The sequence below is a fragment of the Odocoileus virginianus genome, chromosome 10 (genome assembly GCF_023699985.2).
Source record: "Odocoileus virginianus isolate 20LAN1187 ecotype Illinois chromosome 10, Ovbor_1.2, whole genome shotgun sequence".
Classification (NCBI taxonomy): Eukaryota; Metazoa; Chordata; class Mammalia; order Artiodactyla; family Cervidae; genus Odocoileus; species Odocoileus virginianus.
Window position 1 is genome coordinate 33,545,153 of NC_069683.1, and position 20,360 is coordinate 33,565,512.

The window sequence follows — 20,360 nt, forward strand, 5'->3', positions numbered from 1 at the left end:
CATGCAGCTGTCCAGCTTTCCCAACATCACTTGCTGAAGAGACTATCTTTTTGCCATTGTATATTCTTACCTGCTTTGTCAATGGTTAATTGACTGTTGGTGTGTGGGGGGAAATGAGTTTTGATATTGTAGACTTTCTCAATTATTTGAGCCCCTTCTGAATTAAATGCCAAAAATCACATAGCAATTTATTATCAAAATTATTTTTAACAATCTATCAGCTGACACCTCAATTTTCAGTTTTGTTGAAAGCAAAAGAGTTGGAAACCACCTAACTTTCAAAAGAACTGTTGCCCACTTAGTTTCATTCACTTAATTCCTGGGAAACATACCAAGAAAGGTTTTACCAAGACTTAACAAATTAATATTAATATTACTTATGTATTTTATTCTTCAGATAGAGGCATTTTATTTGACCCCAATCCCTCAGAAAGAATTGGGAATATAAAAAATTAATTTTAATATACCTTGCAATACAGCTGCCCCTTGAACAACATGAGTTTGAACTGTGTGGGTCCAGTTGTATGCAGATTTTTTTAAATAAATGTATTGGAAATTTTTTGATATTTGTGATAATTTGAGAAAACCCTCAGACAAAACACATAGCTCAGAAACAGCGAAACACTTTTAGAAAGTTCGGTATGTCATGAATGCATAAAATATATGTAGTTACTAGTCTGTTTTGCCATTTTTATTACCATAAAATTTACACAGATCTATTATGAAAAGTTAAAATTTATCAAAACTTAGGTGCACAAACAGAGACCATCCATGGCACCACTGGAAGGCCAGAGAGGTGTAAACAAACATAAAGATGCAGTATTAAATCATAGCTGCATAAATTAACTGTGGCACATACTGTACTACTGTAATAATTTCATAGCCACATCCTGTTGCTGTTGCAGTGAGCTCAAGTGTTGTATCTGCTTAAAAGGCTTTGTGAGGCTAATCATCTCTACATGAGCAGTTACTTAACTGCTCTCTCCAGTAAATAGCATATTACAGTAAGCGATCTGTTGTGGTTCTTACATATTTTTCATTGTGTTTAAAGCAGTACCGTAAACCTTATGTAACATTGTAGGACCCATACAAAGTGTTGCTAGTGATGTTGGAAGTGCTCCCTAGAAGCAGAGAAAAGTCATGACATTATAAGAAAAAGTTGAATTGCTTGATATGTACTGTAAATTGAAATCTGCAGCTGCGGTTGCCCACCATTTCAAGACAAATGAGTCCAGCCTAAGGACTACTGCAAAAAGAAAGAAGAGGAAATTCATGAAGTCCATTTGCTGCAGCTATGCTTGCAGGAATGAAAACCTTGCACTTTTTGTGAAATACCTTTTTATCTTGTATTGAAAATGCAGCTTTTATGTGGGTGCCGGATTGCTGTAAGAAAGGCATACCTATAAACTATTCAGGAAAAAGTGGTCATTACATGACAAAGTGAAGTGAAGGGAAGGTGAAGAGAAGCTAGAGAATTTAATGCCAACAAAGGATATTCTGAGAATTTTAGAAAGAGGTTTGGCTTGAAAAGACTTCCCAGGTGGCTCACTGGTAAAGAGTCCACCTGCCAATGCAGGAGATGCTGGAGGCAAGGGTTTTTGAGGTCTGGGTAAGGAAAATCCCCTGGAGGAGGAAATGGCAGCCTACTCAGGTATTCTTGCCTGGAACATTCCATGGATAGAGGGGCCTGGAGGGCTGCAGTCCACAGCATCGCAAAGAGTTGGACATGACGGAGTGATGAGCATGCATGCTTAGCTTTAAAACTATCAAGACAATGGGAGAAGCAGCTTCTGCTGATCAGAGGCATCAGACAGGTTCCCAGAAGCCATTAAGAAAATCATTAAAGAGAAAGGATCCACCTGAAGAGATTTTTAATGCAGATCAAAGTGCCCTCTTCTGGAAAAAAAAAATGCCACAGAGGACATCTATAAGTAAGGAATACAAGTAGGGCACCAGAATTTAAAGCAGGCAGGGAAAGGCTAACTCTACTGTTTTATACAAATGCAGTGCAGTTTGTGACCAGGGTGGTCCTTATCTATAGACCTGCTCACCCCTGACTCTCAAAGATAAAAGATGAACACCAGCTGCCAGCCTTTCGGTTGTACGACAAGAAGGTCTGAACAATGAGAGCCCTTTTCCTGGATTTGGTCCATGGGTGCTTTGTCCCTGAAGTCAGGAAACACCTCGCCAGTAAGAGACTGCCATTTAAAGTTCCTTTGATATGGGAAAATGGCCACCCAGAACACTACAAGTTCCACACTAATGGTGTCACTGTGGTCTACTTGCTCCCAAACACAGCCTCTGTAATTCAGTCTCTGGAACAAGGGGTCATAAGAACTTTTAAGGCTCATTACACATGGTATTCTGGAAAGGACTGATAGAGCATCATGAGTCTGGAAGGGTTATACTATCAGAGACGCCATCATTGTTATAGAAAAAGCTGTGAAAGCCATCAATCCCCAAACAGTAAATTCCTGCTGGAGAAAACTGTGTTCAGATGTTGTGCATGACTTCTCAGGATATGTGACAGAGCCAATCGAGGAAATCATGAAAGACATTGTGGATATGACAGGAAAGTTAGAGGAGTGAAGGGTTTCAAGATACGGATCTTGGAGAAATGAAAGCGCTAATAGACACCATGCCAGAGGAACTCACAGAAGATGACTTGATGGAGATGAATGCTTCTGAACCAGTGTCAGACGAAGAGGAAGAAGACATAGAAGAAGCAGTGTCAGAAAACAAATTGACTAATATTAGACAGTCTGGCAGAAGGGTTCCGATTAATTAAGACTGCTTTTGGTACTTTCTTCGTGGTCTAGTGGTTAAGAATCTGCCTTATAATGCAGAGGTTGTGGGTTCGATCCTTGGTAAGGGAGCTAAAGGGGTTTCCCTAGTAGCTCAGTTGGTAAAGAATCTGCCTGCAATGCAGGAGACCCAGGTTCAGTTCCTGAGTCAGGAAGATCCCCTGGAGAAGGAAATGGCAACCCACTCCAGTATTCTTGCCTGGAGAATTTCATGACCAGAGGAGCCCGGCTGGCTGCAGTCCATGGGGTCGCAAGAGTCAGACATGACTTAGTGACTAGACCACCACAAGGGAACTAAAGATCTCACATGCCCCGGGAGCAACTAAGCCCTAGCTCCGAGACTAGAGAGGCTGTGTAATGCAACGAAAGATCCCATATGATACAATGAAAATCTGACAAGGTCAAATAAAAAACAAAAATAAAGAAAATGGTGGCAGAAAGAATGGTCCTGCACAGAAACATTTTTAGAGAAATGAAAAGGCAAAAGCATCAGATAGAAATTACTTTGTATTTCCAGAATAACTTACAGATCGTGCCTCCTTTCCTCTCCCCTCCATTTCCTCCACCTCTTCCATATGTGCCACCCTGAGACAGCAAGGCCTATCCCTCTTGTTCTTCCTCCTGCTCATCCTACTCAATGTGAAAATCACAAGGATGAAAACCTTAATGATGATACACTTCCACTTCATAAATAGTAAATAATCATCATGCAGTTTAGCTAATAAACTTATCTGTTGCTTTTGTGCATGAGTGTCTTTGTGTGAAAGTCTAATAATTGCTCAGTGAGAACCGTATAAGATGTCTTTGTGTCATCATCATGATGTAAGTATTCATTGTGTAGAACATCACGTGTAAAACTGGTATTAAACTGTGCCTATCCTCACATAGGCATAACCACTGGACCACTGGGAAAGTCCTTCCTTACGATTTCTTAAATAGCATTTTCTTTGCTCTAGCTCACTTTAAGAATACAATATATAATACATATAACATGCAAAATCTGTGTTAATTGGCCATTATGTCAGGGTTCTGGTCAATAGTAGGCTGTGGTTAAGTTTTGAGGGAGTCACAACTATACAATGTGATTTTTGACTATGTGGCAGGGGTGGGAGTTGGCTCACCTAATCTTGTTCAAGGGTCAACTATATAATTAAAAAAATAAGATGTGATTTTTTTCTTATGGGCTTTGAGTTTAATTTCTTAAAACCTTAGAGCTGCCGATATGGCTCATTCAATTTAAGGGAAATGTCTGCATATAAAAAATATCAGCAAACCCAGATATTATCAATTTAATTATTCCATCAGTCTGAACTTTTCAATTGCAATAAACCTGTAGTATTTCCCTGTGGTAAACATATCTGAATTCTAGGTCCATATCGAACGGTTAGATAAGGCAGAGAGCCCTGCCCTGATCCTGCACATGGATGATATAAGATGCTGCTATTCTCAGGTATTTGCTGCTGAACTTCTCTTTGCTTTGTTCTCACAGGATTTTATCTTTGAAGAAATACATTCTTTCACAGCTGCCTGAAAATGTAAGAAGGAATAAAGCTGGCCATCATTATTTGTGCCAGTTCTATATTATGTCTAAATTAGAACATCTCAACATGTGCCAAATCACTTCATTTAAAATGTGATGCTTCAAACTTAGCAGAAATATATATTAAAAAGGGTAAGACATGAAGCCTACTATCAGTTCAGTTGCTCAGTTGTGTCCAACTCTTTGCGACCCCATGGACTACAGTATGCCAGGCTTCCCTGTCCTTCACCAACTCCCGGAGCTTGTTCAAACTCACGTCTACTAGGTTGGTGATGCCATCCAACCATCTCATCCTCTGTTGTCCCCTTCTCCTCCTGCCTTCAGTCTTTTCCAGCATCAGGATCTTTTCTAATGAGTCAGTTCTTTGCATCAGGTAGCTGAAGTATTGGAGTTTCAGCTTTAGCATCAGTCCTTCCAATGAATATTCAGGACTGATTTCCTTTAGGACTGACTGATTGGATCTCCTTGCAGTCCAAAGGACTCTCAAGAGTCTTCTCCAACACCACAGTGCAAAACCATCAATTCTTTGGCCCTTATCTTTCTTTATAGTCCAACTCTTACATCTATACATGACTACTGGAAAAACCATAGCTTTGAATAGATGGACTTTTGTTGGCAAAGTAATGTCTCTGCTTTTTAATATGCTGTCTGGTCTGTTCATAGTTTTTCTTCCAAGGAGCAAGCGTCTTTTAATTTCATGCCTGCAGTCACCATCTGCAGTGATTTTGGAGCCCCCCCCCCCCAAAGTCTCTCACTGTTTCCATTGTTTCCCTAACTGTTTGCCACAAAGTGATGGGACCAGATGCCATGACTTTCATTGTTTGAATGTTGAGTTTTAAGCCAGCTTTTGCACTCTCCTCTTTCACTTTCATCAAGAGGCTTTTCAGTTCTTCTTCACTTTCTGCCATAAGGGTGGTATCATCTGCATATCTGAGGTTATTGATACTTCTCCCTGCAACCTTGATTCCAGCTTGTGCTTCATCCAGCCTGGCATTTTGTATGATGTACTCTGCATATAAGTTAAATAAGCAGGGTGACAATATACAGCCTTGATGTACTCCTTTCCTAATTTGGGACCAGTCTGTTGTTCCATGTCCAGTTCTAACTGTTGCTTCTTGGCCTGCATACAGATTTCTCAGGAGGCAGGTAAGGTGGTCTGGTATTCCCATCTCCTTAAAAAATTTTCCACAGTTTGTTGTGATCTACACAATCAAAGCCTTTGGAGTACAATAAAGTGGAAGTAGATGTTTTTATGGTATTCTTTTGGTTTCTCAAAGATCCAGTGGATGTTGGCAATTTGATTTATTGTTCCTATGCCTTTTCTAAAGCCAGCTTGAACATCTGGAAGTTCATGGTTCACATACTTGTTGAAGCCTAGCTTGGAGAATTTTGAGCATTACTTTACTAGCGTGTGAGATGAGTGTACTTGTGTGGTGGTTTGAACATTCTTTGGCATTGCCTTTCTTTGGGACTGGAATGAAAACTGACCTTTTCCAGTCCTTTGGCCACTGCTGAGTTTTCCAAATCTGCTGGCATATTGAGTATGGCACTTTCACAGCATCATCTTTCAGGATTTGAAATGGCTCAACTGGAATTCTATCACCTCCACTAGCTTTGTTCATTGTGATGCTTCCTAAGGCCCTCTTGACTTCACATTCCAGGATGTCTGGCTCTAGGTGAGTGATCACACCATTGTGATTATCTGGGTCATGAAGATCTTTTTTGTACAGTTCTTCTGTGTATTCTTGCCACCTCTTCTTAATATTTTCTGCTTCTGTTATGTCCATACCATTTCTGCCCTTTATTGAGCCCATCTTTGCATGAAATGTTCCCTTGGTATCTCTGATTTTCTTGAAGAGATCTCTAGTCTTTCCCATTCTATTGTTTTCCTCTATTTCTTTGCACTGATCACTGAGGAAGGCTTTCTTATCCCTCCTTGCTATTCTTTGGAATTCTGCATTCAGATGGGTATATTTTTCCTTTTCTCCTTTGCCTTTAGCTTCTCTTCTTTTCTCAGCTACTTGTAAGGCCTCCTCAGACAACCGTTTTGCCTTTTTGCATTTCTTTTTCTTGGGGATGGTCTTGATCACTGCCTCCTGTGCAGTGTCACAAACCTCCATCCCTAGGTCTTCAGGCACTCTGTCTATCAGATCTAATTCCTTGAATCTATTTGTCACTTCCACAGTATAATTGTAAGGGATTTGATTTATGTTATACCTGAATGGTCTAGTGGTTTTCCCTACTTTCTTCAATTTAAGTCTGAACTTGGCAATCAGGAGTTCATGATCTGAGCCACAGTCAGCTCCTGGTCTTGTTTTTACTGACTGTATAGAGCTTCTCCATCTTTGGCTGCAAAGAATTTAATCAGTCTGATTTCGGTGTTCACCATCTGGTGATATCCATGTGTAGAGTCTTCTCTTGTGTTATTGGGAGAGGGTGTTTTCTATGTTGGTGCGTTCTCTTGGCAAAACTCTGTCATGCTTTGCCCTGCTTCATTTTGTACTCCAAGGCCATGTTTGCCTGTTACTCCAGGTATCTCTTGACTTCCTACTTTTGCATCCTAGTCCCCTATGATGAAAAGAACATCTTTTTTGGGTGTTAGTTCTAGAAGGTCTTGTAGGTCTTCATAGAACATTCGACTTCAAGCTTCTTCAGCATTACTGGTTGGGGCACTTGGACTACTGTGATATTGAATAGCTTGACTTGGAAACGAACAGAGATCTGCCATTTTTGAGATTGCACCAAAGTACTGCATTTCAGACTCTTTTGTTGACTATGAGGGCTACTCCATTTCTTCTAAGGGATTCTTGCCACAGTAGTAGATATAATGGTCATCTGAATTAAATTCGCCCATTCCAGTCCATGTTAATTCACTGATTCAGACAGAATGAAAATCCACAGTCACAGAAAACTAATCAAACTGATCACATGAACCACAACCTTGTCTAACTCAATGAAACTATGAGCCCTGCCATGTAGGGCCATCAAAAACGGACGGGTCATGGTGGAGCCTTCTGACAAAACGTGGTCCACTGGAGAAGGGAATGGCAAATCACTTCAGTATTCTTGCCTTGAGAACCCCATGAACAGTATGAAAAGGCAAAAAGATTTGACACTGAAAGATGAACTGCGCCGGTTGTTAGGTGCCCAGTATGCTACTGGAGATCAGTGGAGAAATAACTCCAGAAAGAATGAAGAGATGGAGCCAAAGCAAAAACAACGCCCAGGTGTGGATGTGACTGGTGACGGAAGTAAAGTCTGATGCTATAAAGAGCAATATTGCATAGGAACCTGGAATGTTAGGTCCATGAATCAAGGTAAATTAGAAGTGGTGAAACAGGAGATGGCAAGAATGAAGCCTACTCTGGGTGACCTTAAAGATGAGTTTTTTAGGTATCTCTCTCTTTTAGGATGGGTGGGTAATACACTTTTTTTTTTTCCATAAAAAGAAGGACAGTTGTGAAAGCTGTAGTGGGGATAGACAATAGGCATGATGGTGTACATGGAAGGTGCATCCTTACTTCAGTTTGAGGCAACAATGCATATGGAAGTCAAAGATCCCCTTAAACTGTCCATACCTGCACAGCTGTTGAAAGCCTAGTTTAAAGACCATTATCTGAAAGTACAGTTCTGATCCTCAGCTTCCCAACTAAAATTTTGAATGGCTTCTTATTGCCTGTGGTGGTAGCTCCTAATCTAATTATTATCAGAAGCATGGGTGCTACCCCCCAAAGATTATGATACAGGATTGTTAGAGTATAACTCCAGAACGTTCATGTTTACAGTGTTCCTTAAGTAATTCTGATGGCTGCAATGATACTAAAGCCTTCTAATGAGAACATGAGTTCTGGGTTTACAGCGTTTGCCTCCATCCCTCCTGGATGATTATTCTCAGTGACTCCAGCATCCAACACCCAGACCTCAATTCTATTTATTTATTTGTTTGGCTGAGTCAGATCTTAGTTGTGGCACGCAGGGATCTTCCATTTTTATTGCGGGATGTGGGATCTTTATTTTTATTTTGTAAATTTATTTTTAGTTGAAGGATAATTGCTTTACAGAGTTTTGTTGTTTTCTGTCAAACCTCATCATGAATCAGCCATAGATATATGTATGTCCCCTCTCTCTTGAACCTCCCTCCCATCTCCCCATCCCACCCCTCTAGGTTGATACAGAGCCCCTATTTGAGTTTCCTGAGACATGCAGCAAATGCCTATTGGCTGTCTATTTTACATATAGTAATGAAAGTTTCCATGTTACCCTCTCCACACATCTCACCTTTTCCTCCCCCTCCCCGTGTCCATAAGTCTGCTCTTTATGTCTGTTTCTCCATTGCTGCCCTACAAATGAATTCTTTGGTACCATCTTTCTAGATTCCATATATATGCTTTAGTAGCCAAGACTTATCTTTCTCTTTCTGACTTACTTCCCTCTGTATAATAGGTTCTAGGTTCATTAACCTCATTAGAACTGACTCAAATGTGTTCCTTTTAAGGCTGGTAATATTTCATTGTGTGTATGTACCACAACTTCTTTATCCATTCATCTGTTGATGGACATCTAGGTTGTTTCCATGTTCTAGCTATTGTAAATAGTGCTGCAATGAACATTGGGGTACATGTGTCTTTTTCAATTTTGGTTTCCTCAGGATATATGCCTAGGAGTGGGATGGCTGGGTCACATCATGGTTTTATTCCTAGTTTTTAAGGAGTCTCCATACCATCTTCCATAGTGGTTGTATCAATCTACATTCCCACCAACAGTGCAAGAAGTTTCCCTTTTCTCCACACCCTCTCCAGCATTTATTGTTTGTAGAGTTTTTTTTTTTAAAGAGAATATATTTTTATTTGCTCAGAATGCTTGTTTTTAAAGGTCACTGAAATTAAAATTGGTTTACTTTCCAATGAAGTTGTTAACATCCAGAACTTCATTAAGTTAAGAATTTACAACAAATAGGGACCTAGGTAGTCTTAGCTGATATCTGAATAGTAAGGTATACATTATATGGTGACACACATTCTTTTTAGCAGAGCATAGTCTCCTGAACAGACACAGAAATGCAGAAGTAAGTAACAGTGTTATTTTCACTTTTATCTATGCTTGAGTATAAGATTTTAGTTCTAGAATTCAAAACTCAAAATTTTTCACCCAGATTTAGTTTTTTTTCCTTGTTCAAGTCTAGAGAGCTTCTCTATAAAATTTTACATTTTATAACTTTTCCTTTGAAATATGAGAAAAACATGGAATCTCCTAAGTTACATGCAACTTATACATACTTTAAAAATTATTTTTAAAAAATATCACAGATTAACCACCATATATATCCATAATAAGCATTCTCACTATTCACATAGTTCTTTAAACAATATTCAAGTATATTTGTGCTTGTACGTTTACATTACTTTAGAGCCTATTTTTAACTTTCCATAAAACTGTATATATAAAAATTACTCAAATACTTAATAAATGAAGCAAAACAGTCATTATGAAAATATAAACTGTGTTTATAGCCTTTTCATCTTTCATGTTTTTATGCATTTCCTGTCAACCATATAATTTCCTTTTCCTTAGGGAAGTTAATAAACTACTGTATTTGTAATCTCAACACTGCTGCTTTCTCAAGTGGCCATTCAGATTTTCTGAACACATGGTATTCTCTTTGTGTATCAGTTGTATCACTGGAATCTGCTAATGTTGCTATTCATCATCTCCAGTTATTTCAATTGCAGGACCACCTTAGTAGCTGCTTCCCAGGAATTTATTAGATTCTTCAGCTCTTCTTTACTCATTTCAACAGAATATGGCTTGACTTCACCATTTTCTTTTACATCTATCTGAAGGTTTAAAAGTGGCATTTGTAATGTAGCAATCTTGTCACTAGAAAGTGCAAGCTTTAACTGCCAATCAAAATCCTGCAGCTGTGCAGAGGAAATACCAACTATTTCTTCCAACAGAGTCTGCTTGATTTCATCTTTCCTACTTTTTAAGCATTTCATGATAGCTTCTTGATGAGATGGATTCAGCTGACTCAACTGCTGAGATATCTCTTCGTCAGATAAATTTTTACCAATTACAGCTTTGAAAAAGGTGGTAAGGTCTTCTAGAACACGCATCCATTCTGTTGAATCCCAAACACTGTGATAATCCTGGTAGAGAGGATAAATTTGGCCACAAATGCCATCAATTATTTTGTGAAGAAGCTGCAGGCCTTGCTCTGTGGGAAGCTTCTGCAGCTGCCACAAGGGTGTCCCTTCTTCCGGCTCCTTCCCTGTGAGAAGCTAGGGGTTCTGTTTGTAGACTTTTTGATGTTGGCCATTCTGACTGGTGTGAGGTGATATCTCATTGTAGTTTTGATTCACATTTCTCTAAAGGTCTTTTTCCCACTTTTTGATTGGGTTGTTTGTTTTTCTGGTATTGAGTTGTATGAGCTGCTTGTATATTTTGGAAATTAATCCTTTGTCAGTTGTTTCATTTGCTCTTATTTTCTCCCATGCTGAGGGTTGTCTTTTTGCCTTGCTTATAGTTTCCTATGCTGTGCAAAAGCTTTTAAGTTTAATCAGGTCTCACTTGTTTACTTTTGTTTTTATTTTCATTATTCTGAGAGGTGGGTCATAGAGGATATTGCTTTGATTTATGTCATCGAGTGTTCTATGTTTTCCTCTAAGAGTTTTATAGTTTCTGGTCTTACAAATGTAAGGTTTTTAATCCATTTTGAGTTTATCTTTGTGTATGGTGTTAGGAAGTGTTCTAATTTCATTCTTTTATATGTAGTTGCCAAGTTTTCCCAGCACCATTTATCGAAGAGCCTGCTTTTGCCCCATTGTATATTCTTGCTTCCTTGGTCAAAAATAAGGTACCCATAGGTGCATGGGTTTATTTCTGGGCTTTCTATCTTGTTCCATTGGTCTGTATTTATGTTTTTGTGTCAGTACCACACTGTCTTGATGACGGTAGCTTTGTAGTATAATAGTCCTGAAGTCAGGACTGTTGATTCTTTCAGCTCCATTCTTCTTTCTCAAGAGTGCTTTACCTATTTGAGGTCTTTTGTGTTTCCATATGAATTGTGAAATATTTTATTCTATCTCTGTGAAAAATGCAATTGGTAATTTGATAGGGATCACATTGAATCGGTATATTGCATTTTGTAGTATAGTCATTTTCACAATATTGAGCCTTCCTACCCAGAAACATGTAATATCTCTCCATCTGTTTATGTCGTCTTTGATTTCTTTCATCAGTGTCTTAAAATTTTCTGTATACAGTTCTTTTGTCTCCTTAGGTAGGTTTATTCCTAGATATTTTATTCTTTTTGTTGCAGCAGTGAATGGGATTGATTCCTTAATTTCTCTTTCTGATTTTTCATTGTTAGTATATAGGAATGCAAGTGATTTCTGTGTACTGATTTTGTATCCTGCGACTTTGCTAAATTCACTTATTAGCTCTAGTAATTTTCTGATAGTATCTCTAGGTTTTCTATGTATAGTATCATGTCATCTGCAAACAGTGAGAGGTTTACTTCTTTTCTAATCTGGATTCCTTTTATTTCTTTTTCTTCTCTGATTGCTGTAGCTAGGACTTCCAGAACTATGTTGAATAATAGTGATAAGAGTGGACACCCTCGTCTTATTCCTGAACTTAGGGGAAATGCTTTCAGTTTTTCACCATTGAGAATAATGTTTGCTGTGGACTTATCATATATGGCCTTTACTGTGTTGAGTTAGATTCCTTCTGTGCCCATTTTTGGAAGAGTTTTAATCATAAATGGGTGCTGAGTTTTGTCCAAGGCTTTTTCTGCATCTGTTGAGAATATCCTATGGTTTTTATCTTTCAATTTTTTAATATGGTATATCACATTGATTGACTTGTGTATATTGAAGAATCCTTGCATCCCTGGAATAAACCCAACTTGATCATGGTGTATGAGCTTTTTAATGTGTTGCTGAATTCTGTTTGCTAGAATTTTGTTGAGGATTTTTGCATCTGTGTTCATCAGTAATATTGGACTGTAGTTTTCTTTTTTTGTGTTGTCTTTGTCTGGTTTTGGTATCAGGCCTCATAGAATGAGTTTGGAAGGCAGCTATGCTCACCACTATACCACCAACGCTGCTCATAGAATGAGTTTGGAAGTGTTCCTTCCTCTGCAATTTTTTGAAAGAGTTTTAGAAGGATAGGCATTAGCTCTTCTTTAAATGTTTGATAGAATTCACTTGTGAAGCTATCTAGTCCTGGGCTTTTGTTTTTTGGGAGATTTTTTATCACAGTTTCGATTTCAGTGCTTGTAATTGGATAGTTCATAATTTCTACTTCTTCCTGGTTCAGTCTTGGAAGATTGAACTTTTCTATTTAATCTGTCCATTTCTTCCAGGTTATCCATTTTATTGCCATATAGTTGTTCACAATAGTCTCTTATTATCCTTTGTATCTCTGCATTGTCTATTGTACCCTCTCCTTTTTCATTTCTAATTTTGTTGATTTGATTCTCCTTTTTTTTTTCTTGATAAGTCTGGCTAAAGATCTGTCAATTTTGGTTACCTTCTCAAAGAACCAGCTTTTAGTTTTATTAAGCTTTACTCTTGTTACTTTCATTTATTTCTGCTCTGATCTTTATGATTTCTTTTCTTCTGATAATTTTGGGGATTTTTTTTGGTTCTTTTTTCTAGTTGTTTTAGGTGTAACATTAGGTTTTCTGTTAGATGGTTTCCTTGTTTCTTGAGGTAGGATTGTATTGCTATAAACTTTGCTCTTAAAACTGCTTTTGCTGCATCCCATAGGTTTTGTGTTGTTACGTTTTTGTTGTCATTTGTTTCTAGGAATATTTTGATTTAGCTTTTGATTTCTTCAGTAACCTGTTAGTTATTTAGAAACGTATTGTTTAATCTCCATGTGTTTGCGTTTTTTACAGTTGTTTTTTTTTTTTTTGTAATTGGTATCTAGTCTCATAGCATTGTGGTCAGAAAAGATGCTTGATATGATTTCAGTTTTCTTGAATTTACTGAGGTTTGATTTGTGACCCATGATGTGGGGACATGGGACCTTTAGTTGGGGCATGCAGGATCTTTTTACTTGTGGCATGTGGGATGTAGCTTCCCAACCATTTGAACTTGAGTAACCCCCTACATTGAGAGCCCAGAGTCTTAACTGGAACATTAGGGAAGTCCCTCAATTCTGTGACTTTCTTGTCATCAGTGACATTTCTTCTATTCCTTACTACTCTTGTGGATTCACCTGAGATCTTACCACAAAAATCTTCACCACCTGCAAAATCTCCCCCTTCCAGTTCTCCAGCTCACTGTTCTGCTTACTCCATGCTGTTGTGGGCAGGATAGAGGTCCCCTAGAAATGTTCACATTCTAATCCTGGAACCTGTGAATATTCTACTTTACAGGGCAACATGGACTTTGCAGATGTAGAAAAGGTATGAAGTTTAAGATAGGAAGGTTATCCTGGATTGTCTAGGTGAGCCCAGCCTAATCACGTGAAGCCCTGAAAGCAGAAAACTTTCCCTGGGTGGAGAGAGGGAGTTACAACCAAAAGTGTAAAGCAGAAGAGATGTGGCCAAAGGGGCAGTCAGCGATATTTGCGGTTTAAGGAGGACTCCATGTGCTGTTGCTGGTTGGAGGATGGAAGAGACAACATAACAAAAGGAATGCAGGAGTTTTAAGAAGTTATAGAGGCTCCTGCCTGACAGCTAGTAAGGAATGGGGACCTGAGTCCTTCAACCATATGGAACTGAGTTCTTTGTTGTTGTTGTTTTGGTTTTTTGGCTGTACTCTGTGGCATGCAGAACTTTCCTGACCAGGGATTGAATCTGTGGCCCCTGCAGTGGAAGCGTGGACCACCAGGAGGTCCCTGAGGTGTTTTTTTTCTGTTTTTTTTTTAACACTGAAGTGTAATTGACTTACAATATTATATCAGCTTCAGGTGTAGAGCATAGTGATATGATATTTTTATACAAGATGATAACTATGATAAATCTAATTACTGTGTCACTCTACAGAGTTACTAAGATATTGATGATATTCATGCTGAATATTACATCCCTATGACCTGTTTATCTTATAACTGCAAGTTTGTGCCTCTTAATCTTCCTCACCTATTTCATGCTACCCCTACCCCACCTAGCCACTGACAACCACCAGTGTGTTCTCATATCTATGAGTCTGTTTCTGTTGTATGTTTCTCCTTTGTTTTGTTGATTAGATTCTACATATAAGTGAAATCATATGGTATTTGTCTTTCTCTGAGATTTTACTTAGCATTATACGCTCTAGATTCATCCCTGCTGTCACAGAGGGAAAGTTTCATTCTTTTTTATGGTGAGTGTGTGTGTATATATATATATGTATTAATATATGTGATATACATAATATATATATCACATCTTACTTATCCACTTGTCAATCAGTGAACACTTAAGTTGCTTTCATTATGTTGATTATTGTTAATAAGGCTTCAGTGAACATAAGGGTACATATATCGTTTCAAATTAGTGTTTTTATTTTCTTTGAAAAAAATACCCAGAAATGGAATTTTTGTCTTGTATGGTTGTTCTGGGCTTTCCAGGTGGTGCTCGTGGTAAAGAACCGCCTGCCAGTGCAGGAGATGTAAGAGACGTGAGATTGATCCCTGGGTCAGGAAGATCCTGCGGGAGAGGGCATGGTAACCCACTCCAGTATTCTTGCCTGGAGAATCCCGTGGACAGAAGAGCCTGGTGGGCTACAGTTCATGGGGTTGCAAAGAGTTGGACATGATTGAAGTGACTTAACACACAAGCATAGTAGTTCTATTTTTAATTTTTGAATGAAATGTCATACTGTTTTCCATAGGACTGCACCAGTTTATATTCCTACCAGCAGTCCACCTTTTTCAGCATCCGCACCAACACTTGTTATCTTTTTGACAGTAGCCATTCTGAAAGGTGTGAAGTGATATTTCATAGCTTTTATTTGCATTTCCCTGATGATTAGTGATACTGAGCATCTTCACATGTGTCTGTTGGCCATCTCTATGTCTTCTTTGGAGAAATGTTCAGGTCCTCTGCTTGTTTTTTTTTTCCTTTTGGCTGTGCTGGTTTTTTGTTGCTCTGAGGGCTTTTCTCTAGTTGCAGAGATGGGGGCCACTTTCTAGTTGTGGCGCTTGGGCTTCTCATTGCAGTGACTTTTCTTGTGGAGCACAGGCTCAGTAGTTGTGGTGCATGGCCACCATGCTCCAAGGCATGTGGGATCTTCCCAGCACAGGGCCCAGACCTGTATCTCCTGCACTGGCAAGTGGATTCTTCACTACTGAGCCACCAGGGAAGCCCCTGTCCGTTTTTTAATTGGGTTGTTTGGTTTTATTTATATTGAATTGCAGGAGTTCTTTACTTTGGATATGAATCCATTATAGGATATATCATTTGCGAGCATGTTTTCCTACTTAAGAGTCTGTCTTTTCATTTTTTTGTTTCTGGCTGTGCCATGTAGCTTGCAGAATCTTGGTTTCCTGACCAGGAATTTAACCCAGGGCCATGGCAGTGAAAGCCCAGAATCCTAACCTCTGGACTACCAGGGAATTCCTTCTGTCTTTTAATTTTGTTGATCATTTCCTTCTCAGTATACGAGCTTTTTAGTTTGATGTAATCTCATTTATCTTTGCTTTTGTTTCTCCTATTAGAGGCAATATATCCAAAAAATTATTGCTACTAATTATACCAAAGAATATATTGGTTGTATTTTCTTCTCTGAGTTTTATAAAAGTTTCAGTTCTTATATTTAAATGTTTCATTCATTTTGAATTTATTTTTGTGCATGGTATAAGAGAGTAGTCCAGTTTGATAGTTTTGCATGTAGCAGTCCAGTTTTCCCAGCAACATTTATTGAAGAAACTGTCTCTCCGCCATTGTATATTCTTGCCTCCTTTGTTGTATGTTGTCCTGTGCTAAGTTGCTTCAATTGTGTCTGACTCCTTGTGACCCCATGGACTGTAGCCTGCCAGTCTCCTCTGTCCTTGGAATTTTCCAGGCAAAAATGCTGGAATGGGTTGCCATTTCCTTCTATAGGGGATCTTTCCAACCCATGGACCAAACCTCCATCTCTTAGGTCTCCTACATTGGTATTCAGATTCTTTACCACTAGCGCCACCTGGGATTGTTGTAGATTAACTGCCCATGTAAGTGTCAGTTTATATTTGGGCTCTCTATTTTGTTTCGTTGATCTGTTTGTCTCTTTTTATGCCAGAATCACACTGTTTTGATGACTGTAGTTTTGTAGTATAGTTTGAAAGCAGGGAGCATGATATCCCCAGCATTGTTCCTCTTTCTCAAGATTGTTTTGGCTCTTTGGGGCCTTTTGTGTTTCCATACAGATTTTGTAATTATTTGTTTTAGTTCTGTGAACTAGAACTAGAATGAACTAAAATGCCATTAGTATTTTGATAGGAATTAACATTAAATCTATATATCGCCTTAGAGAGTGTGGTCTAAGTATGGTCATTTTAATAATAATAATTTTTCCAGTCCATGAGCATAGTATATTTTTGCATTTGTTTATGTCATGCTTGATTTTTTTCATCAGTGTCTTACAGTCTTCCAAGTATAGATTTTTCACCTCCTTGGTTAGATTTATTCTTAGGTATTTTATTCTTTCTGATGCAATTGTAAATGGGATTGTTTTATTAATTTGTCTTTCTTAGATTTTGTTGTTATTGTACAGATATGTAACTGATTTCTGTATATTAATTTTGTATCCTGCTATCTTACTGAATTCATTTATTAGTTCTAAAGTTTTTTGGTGGCATCTAGAATTTTCCATACATAGTATTATATCATCTGCAAACAGTGACAGTTTCCTTAATAATTTTCTTTGTGGATAATCTATTGATGTAAGTGGGATGTTAAAGTCTCCTATTATTACTGTGTTACTATCAAAATTTCCCTTTATTCTTGTTGATATTTGCTGTATATATTTGGTGCACCTATATCGGGCACATGTGTTTACAATGGTTGTGTCTTCTTCTTGGATCTATCCCTTTATCATAATGTAATGTGCTTGTTTGTCTCTTGTTACAGTCTTTGTTTTAAAGTTTATTTTGTTTAAGTATTGCTACTGTAGATTTTTTGTTTTGTTTCTGTTTGCATGGAGTATCTTTACCCAATCATCTCTCTTTCTTTCTGTGTGTGTTTTTAGATTTGAGGTGAGTCTTTTGTAGGCAATATGTATATGGTCTTGTGTTTTATCTATCTACTCACACTCTGTCTTTTGACTGGAGTATATGGTCCATTTACATTTAAAGTAATTATTGATAGGTGTGTGGTGGTGGTGGTTCAGTTGCTCTCTTATGTCCAACTCTGTGACCCCATGGACTGTAGCATGCCAGGCTCCTCTGTCCTCTACTATCTTCCAGAGTTTGCTCAAATTCATGTCCATTGAGTTGGTGATGCTATCTAACCATCTCATCCTCTGTTGTCCCCTTCTCCTCCTGCCTTCGGTCTTTCCCGGCATCAGGGTCTTTTCCAGTGAGTTGGTTCTTCTCATCAGGTGGTTACAGTATTGAAACCTCAGCTTTAGCAACTGTCCTTCCAATGAGTATTCAGGGTTCATTTCCTAGGATTGACTGGTTTGATCTCCTTTCAGTCCAAGGGACTCTCAAAAATCTTCTCTAGCACTGCAATTAGAAAGCATCGTTTCTTTGGCACTCAGCCTTCTTTATGGTCCAACTCTCACATCTGTACATGACTACTGGAAAAACCATAGCTTTGATTAGATAGATCTTTGTTGGCAAAGTGATGTCTCTGCTTTTTAATACACTTTTTAATACACTGCCTAGGTTTATCATAGCTTTCCTTCCGAGGAGCAAGCATCTTTAAATTTCATGGATGCAGTCACTGTACATTGATTTTGGAGCCCAAGAAAATAAAATCTGTCACTGCTTCTACATTTCCCCTTCTATTTGCCATGAAGTGATGGGACTGGATGCCATGATCTTAGTTTTTGAATGTTGAGTTTTAAGCCAACTTTTTCACTGTCTTCTTTCACCTTCATCAAGAGGCTCTTTAGTTCTTCACTTTCTGCCATTAGGGTGGTGTTGTCTGCATGTAACCTCGTCTGAGGTTATTGATATTTCTCCCAGCAATCTTGATTCTAGCTTGTGATTCATCCAGCCCAGCATTTCACATGATGTGCTCTGCATATAAATTAAATAAGTAGGGTGACAGTATTAAATCTTGCTGTACTCCTTCCCCAATTCTGAACCAGTCCTTTGTTCCATGTGCAATTTTAACTGTTGCTTCTTGACCTGCATACAGATTTCTCAGGAGACAGGTAAAGTGGTCTGGTATTCCCATCCTTTAAGAATCTTTCAAAGTTTGTTTTGATCCGTATAGTAAAAGGTTATGTACTTACTGACATTTTGTTGTTTTCTGATTGTTTTTATAGTTCTTTTTTGTAACTTCCTTCTTTCGCTCTCCTCCCTTCTGATTTGATGACCATCTTTAGCGTTATGTTTGGATTCCATTCTCTTTTGTGTATGTGTATCTGTTATAAGTTTTTGATTTATGGTTACCATGAGGTTCATATTAATATATAACCACATTTAAATATACATGATTATTTTAAGTTGCTAATCTAAGTTTGAGCACATTCTAACAACCCTGCATTTTATACCCCCCCTGTTTTGACATCATATTTTATATGTTTGTTTTGCATATCCTTTCCTCTAATTACTTATTGTGGATATAGGTGATTTTACCACTTTTATCTTTTAACCTTCCTACTAGCTTTGTAAGCTTTGATCTACCACCGTTACTTATAATTACCTTTTCCAATGAAAGTTTTCCTTTTGTAATTTTCATAATTCTGTTTGTGATCTTTTCTGCTTAGAGAAGTCCCTTTTATATTTCTTGTGAAGCCAGTTAAGTGCTGCTGAACTCTTTTTTAGCTTTTGCTTGTCTGTAAAACTCTTTTATCTCTCCTGCAAATCTGAATGATAGCCTTGCTGGCTAGAGTATTCTTGTAGTTTTTATCTTTCATCACTTTGAATATGTCTGGCAGCTCCCTTCTGGCCTGCAAAGTTTCTGTTGAAAAGTCAGCTGAGAGCTTTATGATAGTTCTTATGTAACTAGTTGCTTTTTCTCTTGCTACTTTAAAAATTCTTTCTTTAATTTTTGCCGTTTTAGTTATAATGTGACTTGGTGACCCTCTTTGGGTTCATCTTGTTTGGGACTTCTTGTGCTTCCTGGACCTGTTTTCTTCCCTAGGTTAAGAAAATTTCCAGATATTATTTCTTCAAATAAATTTTCTGCCCCCTTTCTCTCTTCTTCTGGGAACCCTGAAAGCAAATGTTCATACACTTGATGTTGTCTCAGAGGTCTCTTAAACTATCCTCATTAAAAAAATTTTTTTTTTCTCTTTGGCTTGGGTAATTTCTGTTCCTCTTCTAGTTTGTTGATCTATCTCTCTGTATCATCTAATCTACTGTTGATTTTTTCTAGTGTATTTTTTATTCAGTTATTGCTTGTTCCTTTATATTTTCTGAGTCTTTGTTATCCTTCTTATCGTGTTCACTGAGCATCTTTATGATCATTATCTTGAATTCTTTTTTTTTCTTTAATATTTATTTATTTGGTTCCATGGTGTCTTAGTTGCAGTACCTGGGAACCTTCATTCTTCTTTGCAGAACGCAGGATCTTTAGTTGTGGCATGCGGACTCTTAGTTGCAGCATGTGGGATCTAGTTTCCTGACTAGGGATCGAACCCTGGCCCCCTGCATTGGGAGCTCAGAGTCTCAGCCATTGAACCACCAGGGAGATCCCTATCTTGAATTCTTTATCTACCCAGATTGCTTATCTCCATTTCACTTAGTTCTTCTAGAATTTTGTTTTATTCCTTAGTTTGAAATTTATTCCTCTGTTCTTCATTTTGCCTGATTCTCTGTGTTTATTTCTATGTATTGGGTAGGCTGGTAACATTTTCCATTCTTGGGGAACTGTCCTTATGTAGATGTCCTATGGGGCCCAGCAGCACACTCCCCTCTGGTCACCA

General features: G+C 38.1%; 1 long non-coding RNA gene and 1 pseudogene across 1 annotated transcript in view; one reads left to right on the forward strand and one right to left on the reverse strand.

The window, feature by feature from the left end:
• The window catches only part of LOC139037137 (uncharacterized), a 57,808-nt gene that overhangs the window by 13,492 nt on the left and 23,956 nt on the right, over nt 1–20,360 (forward strand). The gene's annotated exons all lie outside the window — the stretch shown is intronic.
• Nucleotides 10,059–20,020, reverse strand: LOC110125434 (COMM domain-containing protein 8 pseudogene; annotated as a pseudogene).